Source organism: Electrona antarctica (genome assembly GCF_951216825.1).
Source record: "Electrona antarctica genome assembly, chromosome: 1".
NCBI lineage: Eukaryota > Metazoa > Chordata > Actinopteri > Myctophiformes > Myctophidae > Electrona > Electrona antarctica.
In genome coordinates, this window is record NC_136806.1 from 49,621,719 (window position 1) to 49,639,641 (window position 17,923).

General features: G+C 42.2%; 1 protein-coding gene across 5 annotated transcripts in view; it reads right to left on the reverse strand.

The window, feature by feature from the left end:
- gria3b (glutamate receptor, ionotropic, AMPA 3b) overlaps positions 1 to 17,923 on the reverse strand; it is a 194,901-nt gene that overhangs the window by 156,319 nt on the left and 20,659 nt on the right. The gene's annotated exons all lie outside the window — the stretch shown is intronic.

Here is a 17,923-nt window from a genome sequence, read left to right on the forward strand (position 1 = left end):
TGAGAATTCTCTCTCCCCGATAGTCAGTGAATCGCTCCCTCTCTCTCTTCCTCCTTCTCTCTCTCTGCCAGTGAAGCTAGGCCAATGCAGAGCTCCCAGCCATGGCTATACCGGCTCAAGTAGGGGATTACTGATTGACTGATTACGGTATTGTTGGAGAGAGTCTACTGCATGGCCCGATAGCTGATTGCAACAGCAACGGCTGCACAGGCATGACTGCCACAGGCTTTGTGTGAATCCGTCTAAATAGAGAAAGAGGGCAAGAAAAAGAGAGGCAGTCAGAGAGAGCGAGAAGAGTGACAGCCGGAAAGAGAGAGCAAAGAGGGAGCAAAACGAAAATGCTGACCGACTAGATTGAAGCGTCAGAGATCTTGAAGTGTGACAAGTTTCAGGAATCCTTCGTCCTTCCCCGCCGCTATTCTTCTACCACCCACCATCTTATAGTGTAAGGGTAAATGACTTTTTAAAAATGAAAAATAATCTCTGCCACAAGCGGCGTTCTAACCCCACTCTCCTTGACTTTCTTCACTGAAAATAGGAGACAAAATGGAATGCAGGCACCAGCTAACAGACCAGACTGCTGGGCCCGCTGGTTACAGACACGTCGCCGACGGACGTTAGTCTAGAATTAGATCAAACGGCTGACAACAGCTCGGCCAATATTTATTTATTTTGCATCCAAAATGCACCAAAGCGCGCAGGCTCTCCCGTTATCGCAGACGGCTTATTGCCGAGGCGAGCACGGAGCGATGCAGTGAATGTGTTTAATGTCGCACTAAGATTTCATGAGCCTAGCGGTCTGTTTGGTCGGATTCACAGTGTGTTTATCATCCGCTCTTTTATAGTCAGGCAGCCAGCCTTCTTCTTCGTCACAACGCAGCGCTGATATGATCTTCAATAAAGGAGCACAGCCTTACCCTGTCATTGTTGACTTACGCTTCAGCAGCTACCCTATAATTTCACCAGTGGAGGAGAGATGGGGGGGGGGGGGGGGGGGGTAGTGCACAATTTATGCAGCCGAAAAGCACACATTTGCAGGTTATCTGTAGAATTTACCTTTGGGGCACCACCAGCGGCCTCCACAAAACATTCCTTAACCGATTACATCCCGCTGCCAGTGCCAACAGAATGCACCAAAAGGGCTGTAAAGAAGACCCCGCAATTTGCCCCCGTGATCCGGAAGTAGTAATCGGCCATTTTCGAGCTGTGGCCGCGATAGGAGGCCGAAGTAATGTTTTATTAAGCTCCTATAACATCGTCCTTTACCTCAATCTGAGCCCTAAAGCCACTAAAGACTGTGTGCACGCGCATGTGCACAGAGTTTTTGGATTTCGATTACATCACACCATGGAAGCTAGCGTTGCCTAGCGACGGGAAGCTAAAATACGGTAAAAATAATATTAGTAATTCTGGATTAATACTCTTATCAAATCTTGTGTTCTCCTGTTTGACACAGCAGGGTTTAATAGCTAAACACGAGATATCTCGTGGTTGGCATAGATTGTGTTAAGCCTGTTTCAGGTGTATCATGCAGCAGTGGTATAAATCATTTTCTTTTACAGTTCGATGGTCAACAAAAAACTATCAAAGCTGTAAAGCATCATGATCAATCTCATATGCACTGTGACACTTTGTTGTCCGAGAAATTCTACCGCTTGCAAGCGCTGGATTATTACAGCAGCGGTCGTATCAATAGCATTGATTCAAGTCGTGTGCGGAAGATATTTCTTAATCAGTAGTGAGATGTTGACACAGTCAGTCAGGCAGGGCCCGGGTGGCTGGGTTCTCCATTTCAAAATGTCCACCAAGTCTGGGAGGCTGATGATATCTTTATGGTGCCATGACAGTCCATTCATAATCATTTCATCTCATCTGATGCCCTATCCTCCCCCACAATTCATCAGTTTTTGCACCAGAATGATGGAGCAGACGGATAAAGGAAATCGATAGGAAATTCGAAGACATCAACATCCCTGGGTTCTGAACGGCAACACAAAAGACCTCCAGAAGTACAGAGTTAAATCTACAATGGAGCATTTGAAAGGATATTTTCTTTTAACCCATTCAGGCCTGACGTCGAAATTTAAAAGAAAATGTTTTCTAAATCATGACAATTTTCGGAAAGATTTGAGGCACATTTTAACGATTTTTCAAAAATAGCAGACCTACAAGCTCATAGCGCGCCACTCGGTGGCGCGCTATGAGCTTGTAGATCTGCTATTTTTCAATAGCTAAATTATAACAATGTTTAAAACACCAAAAGGGGTTCCCGCCCCAAAATGGGTTAATGGTTAATGTGGTTAAACGCTAACGTGACATGGATGCGTTCCAGGTCTCAATGGATTAAAGCCTGTTGTTGGACCATATGCTGCATGACTTCTTCCATGACTGCTGGAATGGCTTGTTGCCCAGGTTTTGCGATAGATATAGACACGGTGAAAGCTGAAAGCAGCAGAGGAGCAAAGCTGTTGTTGTTTCATCAAACAACATCTGCGAGAGCGCGAGTGATTCCAAGACAAATAGCAGTTCTACAACAACAAACACTTCTCAGGTCGGGTTTAAGAGGAACAGATATTTTTTGACAAATTGACAAATTGAACAATTAATTGTGGTGTTGAATCTAATCTATATTTCCTCCCCTGAATTCCATTCAAGCTTCTACTGCTTCCATTAAAAAGGAGGGATCTCATGAACTTAGTGGTAGCGGTGGCCGAACGGATAGCGGAGCGGTCTTGATACCGGAAGGTCGCCAGTTCGAATCAGCGGTCCGACACGTTAAAAATTACCACCGCTGAAGTGCCCTTGAACAAGGCATTGAACCACTACGATGAAATGTGTTCTATGAGCAGGGACTGGCTGGAAACAAGTTCTTGAGCGTAGCCCAGATACCCTGGGTAAAAATAGTAATCATTTCATTTCATTTCATCTCATGGTTTGGTCAAACTAATGTTACCTGTGGAGCGTGTTGGAAATTGCCCAGCTCTTTATTTTATATAATGTGTTTTTTGCGATATAAAAAGCTTTTACGCCCTAATGACAACAATTATACAACATCAAATATTATGCCAACAACATACTGAACCACATGAACCCTAAAGTCCCCCATCCTGGGGTGAACTTTGGCTGAAATTAACTGATCAACCAGTGCACAGCGCGTCATACGGGTGGGGGTGTCGATCCTAGTCATGCCAGCAGCGTGTCTGACTCGGATACCCCCCCCCCCCCCCCCCGAACAAGCTCACAATGTGCCGCGACGCATATACTGCACTTGGATATACGCATAACGTACTGTATACTTCTATGCCCATTTGATTTATATCCTACAAAATCTTCTCTTATACGCCTGGCAAATACATATAAATGTGGTTGCTTACATGACAATGTCTGAGAAGCAGTGATCTATCTATGCTATCAGTGGTTGGGGTCTTGTGGTCGTCTGCTCTGCGGGCAGAGGCCTGTCAGTTCCCATGGGTGTGTAACCTCATCCAGCCTTTTTACAGTGGTGTAAAGTAACTAAGTGCATTTACTTAAGTACTGTACTTAAGTGCAATTTTGAGGTATTTGTACTGGAGTATTTCCAATTTCCAGTACTTTTACTTCTACTCCACTATGTCTCAGACGCAAATATTGTACTTTTACTCCACTACAATTATTTGAAAACTCTAGTTACTAATTACTTTATTTTTAATTGCAAAACATACATTACCCACTTCAGCTCCATACATTTAGACCATTTGAAAATAGCCGACCTACAAGCTCGCATAGCGACACATTGTGAGCTTGTAGATCTGTCGTTTTTTTATACACTTGTACTTTTTTAAGTACATTTTGACTTACTTTTACTTTTACTCAACATTTACTTGTATAACAGAGCCGGAAGTCTGCCAGAAGTACTATTATAACTCTAGGGTTGGCTCGAGCGCAGTCTCAACTTTGAGGTCACTTTTTGACGCACTTTTGCGTCATGATGTCACTGAATGTCCGTCCACCTCCATGAACGTCCTGCAGTTCCAGCTTTGGCCAGTAGGGTATTGGCGGCTTCAGCGGTGGCCAGTCGGTCTGGGGGCCTGGCTGAGCCACCATGACGCCGGGGGCCGGGGGCAGGGCCTGTGATATAATATCAGTCTGGCCGATACATACGTAGCATTCGTTTTTTGACTTTTTATTTTGACAGCATCAGTATCGGCAATTATGCATCTGATATGCTCTGATTAGTATTTTTGCCTTACGACTTTAATCCTGGTGCCTCTATTTTAGGCATGTCATTATAGGCAAACATTTTCAAAGTTTTAAAACATTTTAACAAAAAGATGCTGATCTACAAGCTCATAACGCAACAACTATTTCAAATAGCCTATGTACCGTAATATATATACTGGAGTGGGACAATTGCGCAGACCAAGTACAGCGCCAACGGTCAAGTTTACTTAATATTGAGGGCAGTGATGTGCTGACCACTGAGGAAAGTGGGACGATTCCCAAACGGCCGGTCCAGTCCAAACCAGGCCGGCCGTTAAAAAGAAAGCCTATATACTGTAATTTCCAAGTAACACAATTAACTTTTAGCAAGGTAGCAGCCTATATAATAATGTCACAAAGCAACATGCACAGCATGGGCCTGTCACACACTTCAGGACCTAAAGTGATATAAAATGTGCTTGCGGCTCGCCTTTGGCCGCACGCCTAGAGGGCCTCTACAGCTCCACTTCCCAGGCTGAATTAGGTTGAAGTTGTTAAAGGTCTGAAATTACACATTAACAACATGAATTCAACATAATAATAGAAAGGATAAGTCAACAAACCAAAAATAAAACATTACACAACACTGATGACAGTGCTGCTAAACAACTCTATTAAGCTATCTATGAAATCTATGAAAACGTTTAGTCTGCAACACAATTTTATGTATCCCTGCTTCATCTCTCTCTCTTTGTCTGAAAAACGCAGAAAAATGCACCATCAGCACACTATAAGGCACCTTGCGGCGCTATAGGCTCTCTGCTTTTAAGACGTGGGGCATCGCAAAAAAAGCACCTGTCCTTTTTTCAGTTGATTGATATTGTCCTTGGGCCGTGTTTTTTTATTTACCGTTTTCATTTATTTTTTATAATTCTTTGATGTTTTAGTCTCCTCCGGCCTCCTCGTGGAGGAGGTTAATTTCCAAAATAATTATCAATAAATGAAAACAGTAAATGAAAAACACGGCCCCCTCATGTAGGCTATAACAAAAACAAATATATAACAAAAATCACACCCATGTGAAGTAAGTGGTGCAACTCCGTGTGGGGGTCCCCAGGGGGTCCCTGGAACTTCCAGACCCCCAGGAACGCGCCCAGGGTGCCAGGCCGGTTACGGCGAACCACCCTGTGTCCGAAACGGTTGAGAAATTACAGCGTTACCGTGTGGGGGTCCCCAGGGGGTCCCTCTACTGTACTGTACTGTACTGTACTGTACTGTACTGTACTGTACTGATACACCTGAAATCATCATATATACAGTTCATATGTGTGTGTTAGGCTGCACAACAGTGACACTTGGTTTTGAAAAGCAACCAAATGCTATTTTCGTGCTCAGACCCAGCCTGCAGCCAGCCAGGGACACAGCCAGCCAGGCAGCCAGAGACACACAAAGCTCCTTCATGAAGTGGTTGCACCACTCAAAAAGGACGGGTATTTCCGATGAATCTATCATGGTTATATCAAGTTATAATGGGTTTGTATAGGAAGGGGGTGTAGCAGCTAAAATGAATATCAAATATCTAATTAATGAATCAAGTAACTTATCAAGTAACTTAACGCCACCGAGTGGCGTGCTACGAGCTTGTAGATCTGCTATTTTTGAAGTATTTAGAAGACTTTTTTATTTATTTCGAGGTCAGGCCTAAATGGGTTAAGATATGTCTGGGGTGTTCACATAAGCCTGAGTAGATGATAAAATGACAGAACGTTTTTTGAAAGTGAAATATCCCTTTAAAGCTATGCGGCACAGGACCGAGCACGACAACCATATACAGTATCTATAAGAATAACTGTTAACTATATCGCTCTATTGTCTTTGTTATATTGTGGCGTTAACTCTGACATACACTTGGTTTTAATGAAACTATCTTCATAGTTACAATGCTTGTTGTGATCGGTTCTTAACACAGCAAACCATTCATATGCTCTCAGCATTAAATTTACATTTAAAGATGTCACTCTGTGTGTGTGCATGCGCACACATGTGCATGTGTGTGTGTGCATGTGTGCGTGCTTCTATGACCATAAAAAGGTTCATATCTGTGTCTGTAACACAGCTGGGCGACAGTGGCATGTCAAAGAAACGCCCCCTCCTCCGCCCTGCCATCCTTGAGTCTTCTCTCTCTCTCTATTCCTCTTCCCCCCCACCCCGCTGCCCTTGTCCACAGCTCCGGTCACACCTTTCATGCTGGCTTACAGGCCATGAGGACTGGCAGGTGTGTCGGGCCACCTGAGGAGTCTCTCTGCTGGCCCCCGGCCTGCCTCTTGTCAGCCACGTCCTCCAACCGCTCTGACTGTTTATACCCTCACCTCCCGTCACACCACCACCACCATCACCACGCAGCAGGCAGCAGCGTTAGTCCCCAAAGCCACAAGAAAAACACACCAAAGGACTTTGCAGTTGACACGCACGCGGACACTTTCACCCCAGCTTCGCCGCATATGCTGCCTGCCGCACTCAATCACAGCCCACGCAGGCCCATGTCGTTAAGACCGGTGATTCTCAGCCATTTTAATTTCAAGGACCCCTGGTTTGATTGTACCACAGCATTATACCGTGCACACCCAATTTGATGGGGCGGCTCAAGAGGTAGAGCGGACACTTGGGAAGGTTCCGGGGTCGATCCCAGCTCCCCCCTGGGTTAGCGTCGAAGTATCCTTGAGAAAGACACCAGAGTACTAATTGATCCCAATGAGCGAGACAAGACAAAGGCTTTAGATAAAATGCGCTATACAAATGCACCATGTGTGTGTGTTCCTTTTGCACACATTCAGTTCCAGACCCCCTCCCCATTTGGGCATTTGGTGGCATTTGGTGGTCCCCGGACCATGCCTGAAGAAGGCCGAAAGGCCGAAATGTTGCTATGACTCTTTAAAATAAAGTTCTTGAACCAGCAAGTGGCGGTGTGCGGGTCTCTCCTCCTTCCTCATAACGTTTGCTGTACTGCCAGGACCTATACGCACCTGCTATAAAATTGAACCGGGTGTGCGGAAGTCATCCCTCGAATAAGTGGTCCCCGGATCTGACATTGAGAACCCACGTTAAAGACGCATGTCTATAGCTTTTTCCCCTCGACTGCACGTGCGTGCATGGCACTCCTCCCACTGAACACTGCATGGCCTGCAGGTCACTGCGATGCATCACAGAAAGATGTTTTGTGTCTGGATGAAAATGAGACCGTCGCTGGTTCCAAGAGAAAATGACATGCTTTTCTTAGCAGCCTCCTCATCCTCCACAGCACCCGCCGCCTATCACCCATCAATCACGCCCCGCATCCTGTATACGTCGTACGCCGTAGGACGACTAGCCCACACACCACAACAACGACGCTACTTTTAGGAGTTTATAAATAATACCATCACCGCTCGCCTATCTTCAAGACTGTAACTCATAATGCTGCACTGTGCAATAATGGGTTTTGTTAAGACAGTATATCACACCCGAAAGGCACCGCCGAAATGACCAGTTTAATCATCACCCGTAGCGGTTAGCGGTCATATCACTCAGTGTTGCGTTAACCCCGCGCGCCCTCCCTCGCCTCAGACACCCAACAAAAGAGGGTCTATTCGCAGACACACACCGCCAAGTCCTGTTCATTCCAGTGTTCATGTGGCCACTTTAAGGCCTGTATACTTCCATGTACGGCAAACAGCGAAAATAGCCGCTCTACAAGCTCACCTATAATGGCGTGCCCGAAACAAGGACGTCAGGTTGGAAAGTGGTTAACTCCCGGAGTATAGAAATGGAGCCCTCAAGACTCAACGCTTTTTACCCTCAATTGTGTGTTGATTTTGGAAATGCCAGAAGCAATTACAGTGGCAGTTCTTTTAGCCTCTGTTCGTTCTCTCATCATGTGAGAAGACAGCCAAGCAGGCAATAGGCAGAGGAAAACAGTGGAATGGTGCAGCCAAATAACCATCTGCCGGAGCCAGTGTTTAAGGACCTGAAGGATCCAATAAAAAGACGGGTAGGAACATCTAAAGAGGCTGGCGGTGGGGACACACGCCATTAGCTTAATGACAGAATGAGGAATGGGGGATAGGGAGGGGAGATTAAAGAGCCAAGCATTGCAAAATTCGCCTTTAACAGGAATCAAGGCGAGTAATCTAATAAATAGCGTAGCGGGGAAAAGGTGGAGGCGGCTGCTTGGAGTTTTCTTTCTTGCCTCAGGTAGAGAGAGAGAGAAAAAAAGGCGAGAGAGAAAAGGATGGTAGAGCCATTAAGTTTGCTAGCCGTGACCATCAGAAACATTAGTGTTGTATCCTCTGCTTTCTTCAAACTTGCGCCCTTTTTCCCTTTGAATTCGCTCTCTCTCCTCCTGGGAGAGAGTACCTGAGTCGTGCATGGCCTTCAGAGCCATTACGGGACCCCGCCGAGGTAATTACACTTTTCTCCAGTTTGTGATGTCACTTCAAAGTGACGACAGCAGCCTTGCGCTGCGACGACGTGCACACTGTGTGCAGATAGAGGAACAAAGCTCCGCCTGAAGGATTACTCAACCATCCACATTGTTTTGCTGCCGGTCACTAATTCAATTAATAGCATGAGGCTTTAAACTGACTTGAAAGAAATCATTCTGACACACAACTTCGCCTTCATTATGCCCGAGGATTTCCATATTTGTGTCTGGGATGTAAAGTAAACCGCAGCCTAGTTTCATTTGAATTCCGTGCATCTCCCCCGTTCGTTCCTCCCATCACAGTATCTTAAAAGGGGAGCTCAGCAAATGAGAGGGAAGAGATCGACAACATGAGTCAGAGAAAGGAGCCGTTTGCCAGCATCTGCCCGAGAGTAAATACAGAATCAAGTGTGCACACTAAAGCAAAGTATTCTGCCTCTAGGAAGAGACTAGAGGAGTCTGAACAAACAAAAATAACGCTGTAATTTCTGTCAACTCGGCTGAACCTTCAAGGCAGCCAGAACAGATTTCATCTTGATCAAAGCCTCAAAATAGCACAACCAGGTTCACACCAGGGGCCTATTTCACGAAACTTGGATTAACTAATCCAGGATTTAAGACAAAACCAGGCTTGTTAAATCCTGGTCTGTACAGCCTGGTTTATTCCGTTCCACTAAAGCCAAGCGAGGCTTAAAATGGGCAGATTTGGTGAGCCAGGATTATCAAGCCTGGCTAAATACACAGCCTGGCCTTTTCTCACTAGACCCATTCGGTGGAACACAGATTTACTGATCCTTCTTCTTCGTGGGGTATTATGGCAGTTGGCATCCTTAATAGTTGCATTACTGCCCACTGGGCGAAAAGAGCAAGAATCCCTAAATTCCGGTTTTAGGATTCTTCTAGAATACGGACATTTCTGATGCATATCCTGAGTTTTGTTGATATGTGGCATATTATGTAAAATATGAACTCAATATACACCCTGAAGACAATATATTGTACTAGGATATGAGCGTAATTTTATTTTTGTCATGTATCTGTTCCGAAAATGACCTGTTTGTCATGTATCTGTTCCGAAAATGACCTGAGGGCGAAAATAGCAAGAATCCCTAAATTCCGGTTTTAGGATTCTTCTAGAATACGGACATTTCTGATGCATATCCTGAGTTTTGTTGATATGCGGCATATTATGTAAAATATGAACTCAATATACACCCTGAAGACAATATATTGTACTAGGATATGAGAGTAATTTTATTTTTGTCATGTATCTGTTCCGAAAATGACCTGTTTGTCATGTATCTGTTCCGAAAATGACCTGAGGGCGAAAATAGCAAGAATCCCTAATTTCCGGTTTTAGGATTCTTCTAGAATACGGACATTTCTTATGCATATCCTGAGTTTGTTGATATGCGGCATATTATGTAAAATATGAACTCAATATACACCCTGAAGACAATATATTGTACTAGGATATGAGCGTAATTTTATTTTGGTCATGTATGTGTTCCGAAAATGACCTGAGGGCGAAAATAGCAAGAATCCCTAATTTCCGGTTTTAGGATTCTTCTAGAATACGGACATTTCTTATGCATATCCTGAGTTTGTTGATATGCGGCATATTATGTAAAATATGAACTCAATATACACCCTGAAGACAATATATTGTACTAGGATATGAGCGTAATTTTATTTTTGTCATGTATCTGTTCCGAAAATGACCTGAGGGCGAAAATAGCAAGAATCCCTAATTTACGGTTTTAGGATTCTTCTAGAATACGGACATTTCTTATGCATATCCTGAGTTTGTTGATATGCGGCATATTATGTAAAATATGAACTCAATATACACCCTGAAGACAATATATTGTACTAGGATATGAGCGTAATTTTATTTTTGTCATGTATCTGTTCCGAAAATGACCTGAGGGCGAAAATAGCAAGAATCCCTAATTTCCGGTTTTAGGATTCTTCTAGAATACGGACATTTCTTATGCATATCCTGAGTTTGTTGATATGCGGCATATTATGTAAAATATGAACTCAATATACACCCTGAAGACAATATATTGTACTAGGATATGAGCGTAATTTTATTTTTGTCATGTATGTGTTCCGAAAATGACCTGAGGGCGAAAATAGCAAGAATCCCTAATTTCCGGTTTTAGGATTCTTCTAGAATACGGACATTTCTTATGCATATCCTGAGTTTGTTGATATGCGGCATATTATGTAAAATATGAACTCAATATACACCCTGAAGACAATATATTGTACTAGGATATGAGCGTAATTTTATTTTTGTCATGTATGTGTTCCGAAGATGACCTGAGGGCGAAAATAGCAAGAATCCCTAATTTCCGGTTTTAGGATTCTTCTAGAATACGGACATTTCTTATGCATATCCTGAGTTTGTTGATATGCGGCATATTATGTAAAATATGAACTCAATATACACCCTGAAGACAATATATTGTACTAGGATATGAGCGTAATTTTATTTTGGTCATGTATGTGTTCCGAAAATGACCTGAGGGCGAAAATAGCAAGAATCCCTAATTTCCGGTTTTAGGATTCTTCTAGAATACGGACATTTCTTATGCATATCCTGAGTTTGTTGATATGCGGCATATTATGTAAAATATGAACTCAATATACACCCTGAAGACAATATATTGTACTAGGATATGAGCGTAATTTTATTTTTGTCATGTATGTGTTCCGAAAATGACCTGAGGGCGAAAATAGCAAGAATCCCTAATTTCCGGTTTTAGGATTCTTCTAGAATACGGACATTTCTTATGCATATCCTGAGTTTGTTGATATGCGGCATATTATGTAAAATATGAACTCAATATACACCCTGAAGACAATATATTGTACTAGGATATGAGCGTAATTTTATTTTTGTCATGTATGTGTTCCGAAGATGACCTGAGGGCGAAAATAGCAAGAATCCCTAATTTCCGGTTTTAGGATTCTTCTAGAATACGGACATTTCTTATGCATATCCTGAGTTTGTTGATATGCGGCATATTATGTAAAATATGAACTCAATATACACCCCGAAGACAATATATTGTACTAGGATATGAGCGTAATTTTATTTTGGTCATGTATGTGTTCCGAAAATGACCTGAGGGCGAAAATAGCAAGAATCCCTAATTTCCGGTTTTAGGATTCTTCTAGAATACGGACATTTCTTATGCATATCCTGAGTTTGTTGATATGCGGCATATTATGTAAAATATGAACTCAATATACACCCTGAAGACAATATATTGTACTAGGATATGAGCGTAATTTTATTTTGGTCATGTATGTGTTCCGAAAATGACCTGAGGGCGAAAATAGCAAGAATCCCTAATTTCCGGTTTTAGGATTCTTCTAGAATACGGACATTTCTTATGCATATCCTGAGTTTGTTGATATGCGGCATATTATGTAAAATATGAACTCAATATACACCCTGAAGACAATATATTGTACTAGGATATGAGCGTAATTTTATTTTTGTCATGTATGTGTTCCGAAGATGACCTGAGGGCGAAAATAGCAAGAATCCCTAATTTCCGGTTTTAGGATTCTTCTAGAATACGGACATTTCTTATGCATATCCTGAGTTTGTTGATATGCGGCATATTATGTAAAATATGAACTCAATATACACCCTGAAGACAATATATTGTACTAGGATATGAGCGTAATTTTATTTTGGTCATGTATGTGTTCCGAAGATGACCTGAGGGCGAAAATAGCAAGAATCCCTAATTTCCGGTTTTAGGATTCTTCTAGAATACGGACATTTCTTATGCATATCCTGAGTTTGTTGATATGCGGCATATTATGTAAAATATGAACTCAATATACACCCTGAAGACAATATATTGTACTAGGATATGAGCGTAATTTTATTTTGGTCATGTATGTGTTCCGAAGATGACCTGAGGGCGAAAATAGCAAGAATCCCTAATTTCCGGTTTTAGGATTCTTCTAGAATACGGACATTTCTTATGCATATCCTGAGTTTGTTGATATGCGGCATATTATGTAAAATATGAACTCAATATACACCCTGAAGACAATATATTGTACTAGGATATGAGCGTAATTTTATTTTGGTCATGTATGTGTTCCGAAAATGACCTGAGGGCGAAAATAGCAAGAATCCCTAATTTCCGGTTTTAGGATTCTTCTAGAATACGGACATTTCTTATGCATATCCTGAGTTTGTTGATATGCGGCATATTATGTAAAATATGAACTCAATATACACCCTGAAGACAATATATTGTACTAGGATATGAGCGTAATTTTATTTTGGTCATGTATGTGTTCCGAAAATGACCTGAGGGCGAAAATAGCAAGAATCCCTAATTTCCGGTTTTAGGATTCTTCTAGAATACGGACATTTCTTATGCATATCCTGAGTTTGTTGATATGCGGCATATTATGTAAAATATGAACTCAATATACACCCTGAAGACAATATATTGTACGAGGATATGAGCGTAATTTTATTTTTGTCATGTATCTGTTCCGAAAATGACCTGAGGGCGAAAATAGCAAGAATCCCTAATTTCCGGTTATAGGATTCTTCTAGAATACGGACATTTCTTATGCATATCCTGAGTTTGTTGATATGCGGCATATTATGTAAAATATGAACTCAATATACACCCTGAAGACAATATATTGTACTAGGATATGAGCGTAATTTTATTTTGGTCATGTATGTGTTCCGAAAATGACCTGAGGGCGATAATAGCAAGAATCCCTAATTTCCGGTTTTAGGATTCTTCTAGAATACGGACATTTCTTATGCATATCCTGAGTTTGTTGATATGCATATTATGTAAAATATGAACTCAATATACACCCTGAAGACAATATATTGTACTAGGATATGAGCGTAGTTTTATTTTTGTCATGTATGTGTTCCGAAGATGACCTGAGGGCGAAAATAGCAAGAATCCCTAATTTCCGGTTTTAGGATTCTTCTAGAATACGGACATTTCTGATGCATATCCTGAGTTTGTTCTATTATGCACGATATAACCATTGGGCCTGTTTTGAGTGAGATATTTTACTGATATTGGTACTTGGTAGTTCATGAACATTGACATGTTGGATAAGTCACTGGATTTTCTGTAGAATACAGAGCTGATTGACCTGAGTTCTTTGATTTGCCAAATGTTATCAAATACAAACCCACAATACATCACAAGGACATACATCTCTGCTGTCAGGAAGAAACCACTGTTATTTCTTTCAGAAAATGAAGAAAACATTTTTTTTTAAACAAAGCAATACTGCCTTAGTTGGAATTTATATATTGCCACTTACTTGCATGAGAGGTGGTAGAGTTAGCTGTTTTAACAGACAGTTTGAGTTTCCAATTGAGTTAAGAGGTTTAGTTCAAAGCACCTTTTACGATTTCATTGTGTGTTAATAGCATTGATTTGAAACCTCCAAAATAGAGTTGGGTGGTACCTCCCGACAGTAACAATACTATAAGGATACCAGCAGCTACATCTTATTTTTGTCATGTGTTCCAAATAACACATTTCCACGATTTTTCAAAAACAAAAGGGGGATGGCACTCTATTGTGTAAAGGTTGTTGGGGGGGCATTCTGCCCAACAATTACATAGGTTAAACCAGGGGTTAAACTATGGTGCGTGCACCCCTTGTGGTTCCCAAAGTGGGGTCTGGGGACCCCCAGGGGTCCTTGAGGGAGTTCCGTGGGGTCCCCAGCTAAATGATAGTTTGGAACCAAATGGACCCTTATTGGTCTATAACTCTGAGTGTACAATTGGAACCATGTGTACACTCTCAATTAACATTGATTTTACAATATAAATTGGGGTCCCAGAGATGGAAATGCCATTAAATGGGGGGTCTGTTAGAGCCGTACATATCTTCTCTTATGGGAGTTCCTGACATATCTTTTCAAATGGGAGTCCGCGGGCTAATAAATGTCAATTTGGGGGTCCTTGACATGAAAACATTTGGGAACCACTGCTCTATGGGGTGCGTGACATGAAAAGGGTAATGGTGGATTTATGGTGATATTTAACACAAACAGCCAAATCTGCAACACTGTTGTAAGGATTAAGAGCGTCTGCTAAATGCCTAAATTGTAAATTGTAAATTGTAAGGAGATGTATAGAGCAGCTGCAGGAGTATACAGCAGATGGCATGTCTTTCAGTGCATTGGGTGCACGGACAGTACAGGGGGGTGCACAGGGGGTGCACGGACAAAAACATTTGTGTACCGTTAAACATATCTTGCTGAAGGTAGTGTTACCTTACCAACACATTAACAGATTCCTGTCTTGCTGTAGAAAATGCTACTTTGAAGTACAGCATGCACACTGGCTACTGTACGTGCCACGTAGGGTAAAACGGACGAAAGGAGTGTTCGTCGGAGAGAGACGAGAGAGAGTGCTAATAATAATTTAAACAGTAATTGACTAGAATGGTTATACATATGGAGATATTATTAACTGAAGTCACACACACACACACACACACACACACACACACACACACACACACACACACACACACACACACACACACACACACACACACACACACACACACACACACACACACACACACACACACACACACACACATTGTACAGTGCGAATGGGACAACATATAACCTATTTGTTTGATAATTACATTATGTATTGTGCCTGACTTGAATGAGCAATATATAATCGGGGACTCATGGGAGCCCATAATGCTCAGAGGCCTGAGGATTTAAACATCAAGGTTTCCCGAGTCCACCTCAGCCCCCCCATACATGCAGGCTTCTTCACCAACTGTAGAAGCTCTTCAACAGTTTGAAGGGGTTTACGGCACACAGGCATGACTTTAGTGACCTGTCAACCGGCCGGATACAGAATGTGTAGGGGTCTTAGTCATCCATGAGCATGCAGGGGACATATTTTAAAATATCTCCTTCTGACTGACTTCAATGAGCCATCAGGGACTGTGAACCAATAATGCTCTGAGCCCTGCTTGCCTAATCTGTACAGTAGGCTATGCGCATACAATTCGGCTGGCCGAGACGAACGAGAAAACATATAGGTCTCCTCCCAAACGGACACTCCTAAAGGTCAACAGTCACCCAAGACTTTGAAGCGACCTTTGGGCATTATAAATCGTTTAAATATTTTTAAAAAATCCTTTTTTTTCAGGCAGGACACATTTTTCATATTTGAAGGATGCCAAATCCGATGAAATGGGTCTCGTGTCTCTCCGACACTTCTAAGCGTCCACGATCAAGGAATAGACACGACATTCGGACTAAGCCGATTCAACATTTGCGGCCTTCTGTCCTTAAAATCAATAGTAAATTCCCAAAAAATCGTAGAGACAAACGGAAAAAAGATCTTCGATCGGCTGGCCGAGACGGACGAGAAAACATAGGTCTCCTCCCAAACGGACACTCCTAAAGGTCAACATTCACCCAAGAGGCTTTGAAGTGACCTTTTTGGCATTATAAATCCTTTAAATATTTTAAAAAAAAATCCTTTTTTTTCAGGCAGGACACATTTTTCATATTTGAAGGATGCCAAATCCGATGAAATGGGTCTCGTGTCTCTCCGACACTTCTAAGCGTCCACGATCAAGGAATAGACACGACATTCGGACTAAGCCGATTCAACATTTGCGGCCTTCTGTCCTTAAAATCAATAGTAGATTCCCAAAAAATCGTAGAGACAAACGGAAAAAAGATCTTCGATCGGCTGGCCGAGACGAACGAGAAGACATAGGTCTCCTCCCAAACGGACACTCCTAAAGGCCAACATTCACCCAAGAGGCTTTGAAGCGACCTTTTTGGCATTATAAATCCTTTAAATATTAAAAAAAAATCCTTTTTTTTCAGGCAGGACACATTTTTCATATTTGAAGGATGCCAAATCCGATGAAATGGGTCTCGTGTCTCTCCGACACTTCTAAGCGTCCACGATCAAGGAATAGACACGACATTCGGACTAAGCCGATTCAACATTTGCGGCCTTCTGTCCTTAAAATCAATAGTAAATTCCCAAAAAATCGTAGAGACAAACGGAAAAAAGATCTTCGATCGGCTGGCCGAGACGAACGAGAAGACATAGGACACTCCTAAAGGTCAACATTCACCCAAGAGGCTTTGAAGCGACCTTTTTGGCATTATAAATCCTTTAAATATTTTTAAAAAATCCTTTTTTTTCAGGCAGGACACATTTTTCATATTTGAAGGATGCCAAGGACCTTTTGTTGATCAGGCAAGTCTGACTGTGTGTGTGTGTGTGTGTGTGTGTGTGTGTGTGTGTGTGTGTGTGTGTGTGTGTGTGTGTGTGTGTGTGTGTGTGTGTGTGTGTGTGTGTGTGTGTGTGTGTGTGTGCGCGCGCGTGCGTGTGTGTGTGTGTGTGCGACTTCAGTTAATAATATCTCCATATGTATAACCATTCTAGTCAATTACTGTTTAAACAAAGCTGGTGAGAAATGATGACCAAAAGCTGACTAGAGTTGCTATATAGACAAATTTCAGAAAGGTCAGCTGGTGCAGCATTTAAGGGTTTCTATTAAAAAATAATAAAGAATGGCAAGTGAAAGGGTATTAGGAGGACTGTACTGGTCAAATGACGTGAACTGCACAGTTCCCTCGCCGTTTGTGGAGGGCAAAGCGGGAGGTCATGACACCATGACCCAAATGGCATTGAGGATTCACATGACTTCACTTGGCATTAATTCATCTTTCAACTGTGTTCCAGGACATTCTTCCCAAAACATTGCAGCTCATTTGTCTGTAGTTAGATCGACGTATGATCGACCACACAAAGTTGGAAGTGGACTACAAAATAATTCACAGGCACCTACAAAATGTGCATGGTGCCTGTCTGTGTTTTGGTAAATGGCACCATCATAATATAACATGCCAGTCTCCCACCTGCCCAGAGGGGTTTGATCTATCTATCTATCTATCTATCTATCTATCTATCTATCTATCTATCTATCAGCGAGACAGACAGTGAGATAGACAGCGAGACAGAAAGACAGACAGACTGTCTGTCTGTCTGTCTGTCCTTTTTCAAGGACCCCCAGTTTGACATGCATATGCCACGTCAGACTTTCAGGTCCGTCATTGCCATCCCCAGTTCCTGCTTACTGATGTGAGGGTATAAATTCCAGGATGGTATCTTGCAACCTTACGGAGGGGGAAAGACCTTCTTTAATACTTGGTTGTCTATGCTAAATCTTTCCAATGTGTGTAGTAGCGGCA